The 12,571-nt window shown below is 35.5% G+C and overlaps 1 long non-coding RNA gene across 1 annotated transcript; it reads right to left on the bottom strand.

Moving 5' to 3' along the window:
- Nucleotides 1–11,157: 11,157 nt before the first annotated feature.
- LOC133861309 (uncharacterized) lies at nt 11,158–12,012 on the bottom strand. The gene is made up of 2 exons (XR_009898996.1): nt 11,770–12,012; nt 11,158–11,688 (listed from the first exon to the last, which is right to left on the bottom strand). It is a non-coding gene; the product is annotated as an uncharacterized LOC133861309 (long non-coding RNA).
- Nucleotides 12,013–12,571: the final 559 nt, after the last annotated feature.

Raw genomic sequence — 12,571 nt, 5'->3', positions numbered from 1 at the left:
ATTTTTCAGACGGATATACATGCGTGAGCTACTATACTTGTGAAGAATCTAACCTTGATGCTTTCTCTCTTGTCAGAAATTTTTCTTCTTGTCTATGTTTTGCTAAACTCTTTGACTTATATTACTCTGTTTACTCTGATCCTTCTAAGACCGTTAGGGGGAATAATTTTTAATGGGGTGTGTTGTTTCTTTTGTTACTCTGTTTTACCCTTTGTCCCTTTGTGACAAAAAGGGGGAGTAATTTTATTTTTGGAACGGGAATGTATTTCCAAACCGGTCAAGTGATTTTTGTCTCAGAATGGCCAAAGGGGGAATTTGTTAGGTTGTAATTGGCTTCATTCTGTTTTGACAAAATCACTTGTATGTAAAGATGTTGTTTTACAAGGGATTCTGCTATTCAAAAGTGTTTCAGAGATTCTGCACTGGTTACAAGTCAGAAGAATCGGTTCCCTGTCAGCCGACCGTACGATAGTGCCATCCCGTCCCGACGCCCATTTGTCCACTGTTCCATCCGTCCGAACGACGTACCATACCGTCCGGACGCCCAGACAGACCTAGCATCATTCGTCCGGACGACGTGTTATTTTCGTCCAGACCCTTCACTGTATCGAGAAGCTTCTGTTCTAGTTTGCATCCATCCGGACGTCTCAGCAGCCCGTCCAGACGCCTCTTAGTATTCGAATAAGCATCAAATTCTTTCCAAGTTCATTTATGGGAAGATTGATGCAACCGTCCGGACAACGTGGATTCCCGTCCGGACGCGCTTCTCCTTAAGGCAAGAATTTCAATTCAAATTCAACCGTCCAGACGCCCGGCCATCCCCCTTGGTCCAGACGCGCTAAATCCTTATATGGAAATTACTTACAGTGGACATGCGACCGTTGGGACGACAGTGTCTCACCATCTGGACACGGCTCTCAAACAGGAAAGATTTTCAGCGAAAATCTCAGAAGTTCTGGTCGCACAGTTGTATGTCCGGACGGCTCAGGTTCACCGTCTGGACGGTGTCCGTACATATTACTGCAGTCGCCCATTTGAACCCTCAGCCTATATATAGAGGCCCCTGGGCATTGAGAACTGCAAGAATTCGGTATTGAATTCCTTCAGAGCTTAGAGAGTTATTTGTAAGATTATTGGAGCTGATCTGTCTCTCAAGCCATTTCAAGTGTGCTGTTGCTGTGCTACAACTGAAGTCTATCTTAGGGGACGGCCCTAAGGTAAAGGATTCCATTGAAGACCCCTTCAGGTAGGAGACCTGGTTGGGAAGCGTTTGTGTTGGGTTACACGTTAGAGAGCAAGGTACGACCACTGCATCAGGGGTATGTGAGTGTCATTGCTTTGTATCTAGCTTTGTCTTCTGAATAGTGGATATCCTAGGTTTGACTACCCCGGAGTGGTTTTTCTCATCTTGAGTTTCCACTTCGTTAACAAAAATCTTTGTGTCATTTATTTTCCGCATTGTTATTTTTGTTGACACTTTGTGCACACACTTGCCTTTTACTTTTAGAAGTCAATTTTATTTTTCAACCCTAACCCTATATGCATGGGAAGATAAACACTCCCCATGGCCGGTTGGTGCATTGCCAAAGGGAGTGTTTCACTCCCCTTGGCAGTGCACCCTAGATGCTAGGAGGAGGAATTCAACTCCTCCTATGACTCCTATCCTATCTATGCTACAGCTTTGATTTATCTCCTAACCCTATCATAAGTGTTAATCCAAGTCTATAAATAGAGGACTATAGTGAAGTATTATTTACTAATTTATTGCTTCAAGTTGTGCGTCCATACTTACAGTCATATTTGGTCATTAGAGAAAAGATCTGGAGGTTGAGTCAAGAACACAAAGAACACGTTCTTCACCATTCAACATGCAAGGAGAAAATCAACCAAATTCAACTAGCTCTAGTAGCCTAGAAGAGGTCGATTTTGATTGTAAGTACCCTGAACATGTTAGTTTAAATAATCTAGCCTTGTTGATCTTGGAGAATTTGTAGTTATTTTACTGCTCATTGTTATTGTTCAATGTTTTACACGATATAGGACCAGCTAGATGATAATGTGCTATTTAGAAGGTGAATAGATGTGATATGATCATTATTTTTTGTTATTTTCATGTTGATCTATGGTGGCTATTGTCAATGGTTCTCCTCCCTTTGAACCAAGAAGTGCTACTATATCTTTTGCAATATTTAGCTTGTGATATAAGTAACGACTCAATTCAAAAACTTGCTTGGATGATAGATGTAGCTAATGCCATAATCCCAATAGATCCGATGATTGCAGTGCATGTGCATGTGCAGCTCATATTAGATCAAGTGTATAACATACTTAACCATATGCGGTGCTTGCCTACATTTAATAGTGATGAGCTATTAAGTATTAAGTATCTACCGTCTAATGTGTCATCAATTCCATGCGATTGGCCTGTAAATGATGTACTGTACTTGTTGTTGACATGTTGTAATGTACGTGTGTTGATTTTAGGTGTTTTGTCTTTATTGATGAGATCAAAATGTAATTTTGTTAGTATGAAGAAACTGGGATCAAAGTTTAATTTTGGTGATCCCACCATTCAATTGTGGCAGGTTGTTGGAATATGTTTCCTTGATAATTATGGTGTTATGATTCATTTGTTTTATTGATTTTCCACTTCCCTTTTGATTAGAGTGAACAATTGTGTGAGAATAAAGTAGGTGAACAACAATAATTAGAAGGCATGAGATTGCGTAGGAGTCTTGTGCTCTAGCGCAGAGTGCAGGAGGTCTCCTGTGCTGGAGTCTTGCGCTACAATGCAAGAGGAGCACAGGAGTCTCCTGCGCTGAGACTCCTGCGTAGGATACCTCCTGCAGGAGACTCCAACGATAGAAGCGAAAAAAAATTTAAAAAAAAAAAAAAAAAAAAAAAAAAAAAAAAGGTTTGAAACAGAGACAAAGAATCAAATGGGTGAAAGGAGAATTTTCGAATGTATTTAGACTCAAATTTGAGTCACCCATATGTATCCATGAAAATGATGCAATTTAATAAACCTTTTTTTTTCCCAACAAAATACCGTCATATTTCAATAGCAAAATATAGATCATCAAAATACCACAAATTCACATAATTGTTCCTTACAAAACCTACTCCAACTAAATATAACCATAAACCACTCTATTACAAAATACAACTAGTTAGGACGCCAACTGTGTGGCCCTTGTCATAATTTGTCTTCCTTCATTGAATTGAAAGTATCAAGTGTACATCCTGAATTGAATTGCTGATGAATAATAGTACAGTTCAAATAACAATAAATAAAAACAAGAAAACAAGAAGAAGAAGAAAAAATGTAAAGTTCATTCACAAATGGTATAAAGAATAGCTTACCAAAAATAATGGAAACCATTTGGACAACATCACTTGTAGAATTTCATTACGAGTCTAATTAGCGCTTCAAATTGGCAACTAGTCTACAATCAAATCCATAAAAAAAAAAAATAATAATAAAAATAATCATTTCTAATCGGTTTTCCAAACCACAAATTTCTCAAACTCATCCAATAAACACCCAAAAACCTCATAAAACACTACAATCCCAACAAAATTTTCTAGCAAACGGAATAGATAATAACAAAAAATCACTAAAATATTACTCTGTTAACATTAATATTCGGCCATAACAAACCCAGAAATTTCAAAAAATAAAAAATAAAAATTTATCAATAACCATCACCCCCAATTCGGCCATTCCACAACCAAAATCCCCAACAAGAATAGCACCCACAAAAATTGTTCCCCTCCCCTCTACTCGGTCCTAGCCAAGCAAAACTTCCATCTATTAAGAACATCATCCCAAAACAAACAGCTATTAACAACATCATTCCAGCTTTGCTTTGACGAATACCCATTTCAACATCAAACCCAATTCCAAATGAGCCTCTCTAAACTAGCCATACAGAAACGGAAGAAAGAATCACGGAAAATCGAAGTTACAAACCAACGTGCTAGAGCACCAAAAAAAAAAAAAAAAAAAAAAAAAAATTATAGTTGCAAGAATAATGAAACACTAACCGAACAACTTGATGCCTAAGTGCCTTTCGTCGAAGTTGTGGTCGTGGTAGTCTCGATTGCTTGAGGGACGGTATGGACGGATGGGGGGAAGTGTTTTGGAGAATGTTTTCCTTTTGTTTCATTTAAATTTTGGGTAAGGGAAAGGGGGGAATAAATTTGGTGAAAAATATTCTTTTCGTTTCAATTTTTTTTTTTTCTTATTAAAAAAAGCAAAGCTAACGTGGACAGAGCCACATCAGCAGAGTCGTAACCCGGTTTACGATTCAAACTTCATTTCGATAACAAACCAGAGTCTATTGCTCTGATAATAGGGTTCCTTGGTTCAACACAATCGGTGAATTGTATGAAAATTTTGGGACTGTGATTAAGCTTTTATATTTGTGCATAAATAAATCGATTTTTGGTTATATCCACCCCAGTGCACGAAATCTGAGATCTAATACAATGCCCACTAGGATGACATTATATATATAAATAGCAGGTACGTGCCTTCTTTCCCACCAAGACCCTTCTCAGAAAACATGGGTTGGAAACGAGTTATAAGAGTGTAGAGGTTGTGTTTCCGATCCAAACCAGCCTCTCATTCTAGTAAAGCTATTCAGAAAACGGAGCTTTTGAGCAATGGCAGGGCCGATAAGTCTGAAAGGGTGAAAGCTACATGAGCAATTTGACTCCATCTTTGTTCTTTTTGGTAGATAAGAAAGGAATGGTAGAGGAACTGAAGGTTTGAGATTCAGATTTTCTTTTAGCAACAAGTAATGGACAAGGCCCAAAACCCTGTTCTGAAGGGTAAGAAGGTATGGGTAAGAAAGGATGAGACCATTCACCCATTAAGGGAGAGTATGGACTAACCTAGTTGGAGAATACATGGCATGCCTAGAATCTTGGTTCTTATCCTAGAGCATGTCAAGATCTATGCATAGCATCTTATATTCATTGTCATATTGCTTATGCTTTGCATCTTTTGCTTGGAACCCTATCATCATTATTCTCTAGCTCTCTTTAGAGAATTTTTCTGCAAGTACTTACGAGGATAATAGAAAAAGCAAGCCAAACGGCTGCTTTTCTGTCTTGGTATTTTTAAACATTTTTCTGATAACAAGTTTGTTTTTACCTTACATGCTAGAATTAGATTTTAGGGTTAAATACATTTTTGGTACCTGTAGTTTGAAAATTTTATTTTTGGTACCTCAGTTTCAATTTGTTTCATAGATGGTACCTAAATTTTGGAAAAAGACGAATTTAGTACCTCCGTTTATTTTTCTGTCCAAAATTTAACGGACTGCCACGTATCTACTTTAAGGTGTTGACACGTGGCACAATCTAAAAAAAAATTAAAAAACAGAAAATAAAAATGTTTAAAAATATAAAACTTAAAAAAAATATAAATATTTAAAAAAATTAAAAATAAAATTGAAAATAAAAAAGTGGGGTGGCTTAATGGCCAAAGAAAAAAAAAAAAAAAAAAAAGGAAGTGAGAGTTTTGGCCTTTAGGGATGGTTCAGCCACCCCCATAGGCCATAGGGGTGGCCGACAAGGGCTAAAACCCTTACAAATTTTTTTTTTTCTTCCTTTTAGTGGGTTTTGGCCCTTGGGGGTGGCCCAACCACCCCCTCACTTTCTTTCTTTTTTTTTTTTCTTTGGCCATTGGGGGGTGCTTCGGCCACCCCCAGACCAAGGGGGTGGCTTAGCCATCCTTCTTTTTTTTTTCAATTTTTTTTTTTTAAAAAAAAGTTTTTAATATTTTTATTTTTTTTAAGTTTTATTATTTTATTATTTTTTATTAATTTTTCAACATTTTTATTTTCTGTTTTTTAATTTTTTTTAGATTGTGCCACACGTCAACACCTTAGAGTAGACACAGGACAGTCTGTTAAATTTAAGACGGAAAAATAGACGGAGGTAGCAAATCTGTATTTTTCCCAAACCTAAATACCATCTGTGAAATAAATTGAAACTGAGATACTAAAAAAATTAAGTTTTCAAACCACAGGTACCAAAAATGTATTTAACCCTAGATTTTATCTTCTTCTCTGAAAAGCGTTTTTATTGTTTTTTGTTTAGTGTGTTTTAGACAATAAAATACCGGATTTTATACCAAAAACTAAAACTAGTGGACAAAAGAGCAGCCCACCGAAAACACACAAACCAGGCTAAACCTGGACACGGTTGCCTAAGAGCAACGCACCCCACTGAGACAAATTTACAAACTTTATGCAGACAAGGAAACAAAACAAAAACAACTATAAAGAAACACCCAAAACGACCCACCCAAACAAATTACAAATCAACCAGAACAAACAAATATCAAAATATACCCAATTTCTCGTTGCTTGCATACTTCTTGATCTTCCCAATTCAGATCGTACGATAGGAATCTCAATATTAATGTTGCAATATACTTGTTTAGGTGATTGTGGACCGTCATATGCTGAGCTCGATTGGCCTACCCGTCAAAAGATTGTTCAAGGAATTGCCCAAGGGATGGGTTATCTTCACACACAACTCTATTCCTCTAATATACCCCATGGAAATCTCAAGTCCAGCAAATATTTTTCTCAGGCCTGACTACGACCCATTACTCTCAGACTACGGATTGAGCGCATTGATCATCCCGGCAAACGCAGCGCAAGCATTCTTTTCGTATAAGGCACCCAAGGCAATCTTCATTCTTGAAATCTTCTTTCGTGAAATCATCATTGGAGGCAATCTTCATTCTAGACGTCTACTGTCTAGGAATCTTCATTCTTGAAATCCTCGCGAGAAATTTGTTTCAAACGATTGGGTATTTTCATATCTATTTTATTTTGTGATTTTTTATAACTTGTCTACTTATAATTGGTTGTTGTAAAATGAGGGTTTACAATCCATTCGAATAGAAGGTATTCCCATATATATATATATATATATATAAAATAAAATAAAAATAAAAAAATAAAAGTGAGATGCAGTACAAAAGGTATTTTTTTTTTTGTCTTCTTCTTTTGTTTAACTTTTCAAATATCTTATGTGTTTCTATCTGATATCTCAGTCATTGTGCATTAACAAAATATGCTTTAGATATAATTGAGATTTGTAATATGATATCTTCTGAGTTCCTCTACTGCATCTAAAAGTCATTTAGTTTATTCTTCTCATGCGATGAATTTGTACACTATCTAAAGCTTCCTTAAGATACAATTTTTTTTTCTCTGGTTTTTATCTTTTGAAAATTCTTGTGAGAGATTTTTTTTTTTTTTTTTTTTTTTTTGCAAAGATGGCCAAATAACCAACTCGCTAGTTGAACCTAGAATCTAAAAATTTTGACATTATTTCTAGGTTGCAGTACAAATATTAAAAAGCAAATAAATTCTCATAATATATGGATATAAAAAAGATCCACTGTTGAATGTGTTGATAAATAATTTCTTACATTTGTCCCTATAGAAAGAGTCAATGATCAATTCATTGCGAAAAGAGACGATCATTAACGGACTAAGTAAAAGAAAAAAAAAATGCTACTTGGGGGAGTGTATCAGATGAGGGTGGCTAGGCCCTAGTAAGATAAGGTTTGACTTTTGACTAATCAGACAATACATTTTCTCTTATTAAGAAAATTCAGTTGTTTTAAACATTATCAGTGAACACTGCCTTAGTGAGAAATCTTTCACACACGACACGCATAGCATGAGTTGAGTAAAATATTTAAATTTTCACCTGTAGAGAATTTTTGGCTCATTAATTTCTTGACTCTCAATTATATGTTTGCATATTTTTTATTTGCTATTTGAATATGTTATCAATTTTAAATACATGCGTGTTTTGAAGTTAACATTATAGAAAAATTCGATTGTCTGCTATTTTTCCTCTAGTTCAGCTTTTTTTTTTGTGGAGCGTTCAGACAGCAAGCGTCCAGACGGCTGTGGCTTAGTATCGGGACACGCACGGGGCTGTCAGTCTGATAGACTACCGTCCGGACGACTAAGTTCATCGTTCGAACACGCGACCTTAGGGATTTATAGCTTTCTCTCCTACACATCTCGCCGCACCCATTGGTTTTCTTGAGATTTCTTTGATTCTCTCGATTTTATCCCGTTTTCTCTTGAGGTTTTGGTGCTTTTTGGTGTTTTCTACATTATGTCATCACTTTTGTTATTCCATTTATGCCCTTTATTTCTATTTCTCTTATATTTGGTCTAATATTTATCTAGAGAATAGGGATATAAGGTTATTGGTTTATGTTAAGATATTTACTTTAGATTATTTCTGCACGAAGAATATTCTTGCTGTGTGTTGAGGTTGGGAATTTATTTGAGCATTTAAATGTTTATGTACTATTGTGTCAATTTTTCTTTGTTGTTGTAAAGATTATAATAGGGTAAAATATACTCTCTCTTTTTTTTTTTTTCTTTTTTTTCTTTTTTTTTTTAATTTTTTATATTTTCATTCAATCTCATTAACTTATAAAAATCAATTTTTATTCACGTACAACATGAAAATATTAATATAAAATAATTGCTTGTGGGTGGCCCGATAATGGTTCGATGGTGGCTCAGTAGTGGTTTGGGGTTGTTTAGGCGTGTCTCGGTGGTAGTTTGGGGTAGATCGATGATGGTCGGGGGTGGCTCAGTGGTGGCTCAGTGGTGGTCCGGAAGTGGCTTGATCGTCGTCTAGGAATGGCTCGGTGGTTGTCCGAAGATGACCCAGTGCTGGCTTGGTAGTGATCCGGTAGTGGCTCGAGGTGGTCTAGCGACGGTTCAATCGTGGTTCGGAGGGGTTCAGTGATGGTTCGACTTGGTCAGTGGTGGCCAGGGATGGCTTGGGAGTGGTCTAGCGATAGTCAAAAGGTGATTCAAGGGTGGCTCGGTGGTGCTCCGGGAGTGGCTTAGTTATGGTCCAAGGTGGCTCGGTGATGGTTCATGGTGGCTCAATGGTGGTCCTAGGTGGCTCAATTGTGGTATGAGGATAGTTCGCTGGTGGTCCAGCGGTGGCTCAATGATGGTCTAAGATGGATTGGTTCTGACTTGGTGATAGTCTAACGATGGTCTGACGGTTTGAGAATGAGAAAATCAAACTCAAAAAATGATTTACGGAATTTAAAAATGAAAATCATTTTCCGAAACTAAAGAAGCTTTTTGGTCAAATATAAAATAGTTTCAGTGTGACTATTATTTTCAATTGCACCAAACACCAGAAAAGAGCGAAAACACTTTGCAGAAAATATTTTACATAGAAACAAACAGAGCCTAAGGTTTTGTTTATTTAACTTTTTTATTTTCTAGCACTTTCTTAGCAAGCAAACATTGGGTGTTATATACATGAGATATGATACGTTTCTAACTTTCATATAATTCTAACAACTTTTTTTAAGATCAACCATTGGATATTTAGAACCTACATGTAGAAAACAGATCCAATGGTTTGAAAGAAAGTTGTTGGAATTGTACAAGCGTTATATCAAAAGTTGTATAACAATCATTTCTCCATAGGCATAGATCATCTCAAGTATTAATAGGATTTAAATCTACTGAATTTATAGATAATCTTCGCATATTATCGTAGATTAATATATATACCACAGGTATATTAGAAAAGAAATAATGGAAGTATAACCCAATAAAATGGTTCTGTAATCTCTACTTGGCTTTGGTGTCTATACTACTTTACCCATGCGAACCGCATTTGAAATCCCCTTTAAAAATCTAGAGATGGCACTTTCTTATATGTATCATAAACAGGTTCTGCTTTTCAAACTGGTTGAGAAAAACTTGAGGATTGGCTACTGCCCATTTTGTTGAGTTCTTTTCTGCCAAGGATTTTGTTTTATGAATAAATTACCCTTCACTTGAGTTTTACACCCTTTTCAATGGCTAGGGCGATTGATTTCTTAATCAATTTTTGCAATGTGATCGAGTCTCAAGTTTAGGCTACTCCAAAGCTATTTCATTCCACATTCTTCAATTTCAATAAAACTTACTAATTTTTTCTAATAGAATACTCATTCTATTTACCAAACGTAACCTAAGTCAAAGTGATTAGTCTAACTTAGTCAATGAGGATGCACGTGACACTGTCAAGGTGATTCGATTGGGCAAAACAGAAACATTCAACGGTTAAATGCAATCAAAGTTGAAGAATTGATGGAGGTCATTTAAATGGTATTACAACATGAGGCTCTAAACAGCCCTATTTGATATCCTATTATTATCCATAACATGATTAAGAAATTTTGTAGTATAATCTGTCAAGGATCAATCTGTTGTTTCTAACAATTGTTTATTATTATTATTATTATTATTATTATTTTTCTGGGTGTAAATTCAAAAGAACATCATACAGTTTCTTGACCAACTATGATTTCTGTTACCAATGATTCTTCCACAAAAGAAAGACTTAATTGATGCAATGTTCAATAGGTGCTAGAGTCTCATTGATATAACGAGGGAGTAGATCTCCTATTGTGAAGTGGATATTACTCTTTAACATTTTCCCAGTAGAAAAAATGGAAGTGGTGATTTAATAACTAGAATTTATATAACTATTATTTATTTTGCTTTACTAAGCTATTATTCTTGGTTTTCTTTATAAGAATCCAATTCTAAGTGAACCATTTCCATGTCATTCAGATTTTTATCTAAAGTTTACCACTGCAACAATATTTTCCAGGTAACAATTTACAGAAGTCTACAGATCTGTCAAAGTCTTCACAAGCAACTCAAACCATCCCTATAAAAACAAAGAAACTGTTTATTACTGGTATTTTAAAGCCCCTCCCTGTTGTTAAACTATCTTCATCTTTCATAACCAACACAGCACAAAGGAATGCTTAGGAGAATAGCCATACAATGATGATGGGTGCCAATCAGAGAAGATGAAGAAGCTTTTTATTACTGGTATTTTTTAAGCCCCTCCCCTGTTGTTAAACTATCTTCATCTTTCATAACCAACACAGCACAAAGGAATGCTTAGGAGAATAGCCATACAATGATGATGGGTGCCCAATCAGAGAAGATGAAGAAGCTATTTATTACTGGTATTTTTTAAGCCCCTCCCCTGTTGTTAAACTATCTTCATCTTTCATAACCAACACAGCACAAAGGAATGCTTAGGAGAATAGCCATACAATGATGATGGGTGCCAATCAGAGAAGATGATTACTCAAACAATAATTCAATGGAATCAGAAAGACAATACTAGTTTTGGGTAGGAGTAATACCACAATTTAGTTCTAAACAATATGTACATAATACCTTAACAACATCAGACAAAACCCACTCACACACTAAAGGCATCTTTATTTATTTCTTGTTGTACAAGAAACTTTTTGAATTCCCTGTAGAAAGAGATTTCGCTAAAGAAAAAGCTTTCCATGCTACCCAATACCCCTCCATTTTCCAAATATTTTTACGAATTCGTTTTTTTGATATAGAAGTGCGTTTTTTTGGAACTGCCATCAATGGATGTGACTCAGAAACATGGGTCAGTAATGACGATGATGATCCAGTAATAGAAGGCATCTTTCGCCCAAGAAGCAATGGAGAAGAAAAGCAGAGGTTGGTCTTCTTGGTACAATACTCAAATGTAGCAACAGGACAGAGTGAACCTCTGGCCATTGGCATACAACATTGGTACGGTAATACCATATTCATCATCTTCACTCCTCTGTAAGGTTAGATTGTACACATGACTACACAATTTCACTGATTGCACAAAAGATTCAAAGAGAAGAAGAAAATTAAATACCTACGTGTGAGTGGATTTAGGGGTGGGAAAACTTCAATCTTGAGATCCTTGGAGCCGTGTAGATTGGTAGAGAGAGAGAATCGAAATTTTGTCTTGAAAACATGAAAGTTGAATGAAAATGAAGGGAAAAGAGAGAGGAGGCGGCTACAAAGGGGCTAGGGTTTTATGTCTGTCTTAATTCCTTCTTCGGTTTTTTTTTTTTCGAGTAAATGCTAGGAATTAATAAGAAAATTCAATTTTGTGTAAAACACCAAAAACAGGTCAGTTTTGGTTGTTTCTAGAATCTTAGGTTTTTATTGTGTTCATATTTTTCATCAATGAGTTTATTAGGTGGTAAATGGGACCATTGAGGTTTTTTTTTTTTTTTTTTTTTTAAAGAAATGATACAAATATACGTCTTACATTCCATAATATATATATATATATATACATATACATCTTACATATTTTTCATTCATTTCTATACAATCAAGTTTTAAATTCACTATTAAATTTGTGGGATTCAATGTGGGTTCCATAAATTCAATGATAAATTTGAAAATGAGATGTGTACTAGATATATTTACATTTATTTATTTATATCATCCTATCTGTTGAAGATGTTGTGTGGAATTGAAAGGAGTTGAAATTTTTTATTTTATAGTCTTTAATGGAGACACCAATTTTAGCCTGCCACCAAGTGTTTAAGGTGGAATTGAATTTTGACATGAATCCTTCCATAAATGTGTGATTGCATAATAAGTTTCTCTATTTACTACTTACCAAACAACTTAAAAAATCTCATAGCATTATATATATATAT

The sequence above is a fragment of the Alnus glutinosa genome, chromosome 2 (genome assembly GCF_958979055.1).
Source record: "Alnus glutinosa chromosome 2, dhAlnGlut1.1, whole genome shotgun sequence".
Taxonomy (NCBI): domain Eukaryota; kingdom Viridiplantae; phylum Streptophyta; class Magnoliopsida; order Fagales; family Betulaceae; genus Alnus; species Alnus glutinosa.
Note: the sequence above shows the minus strand (reverse complement) of the source record. Positions and strands in the feature narration are given on the sequence as shown.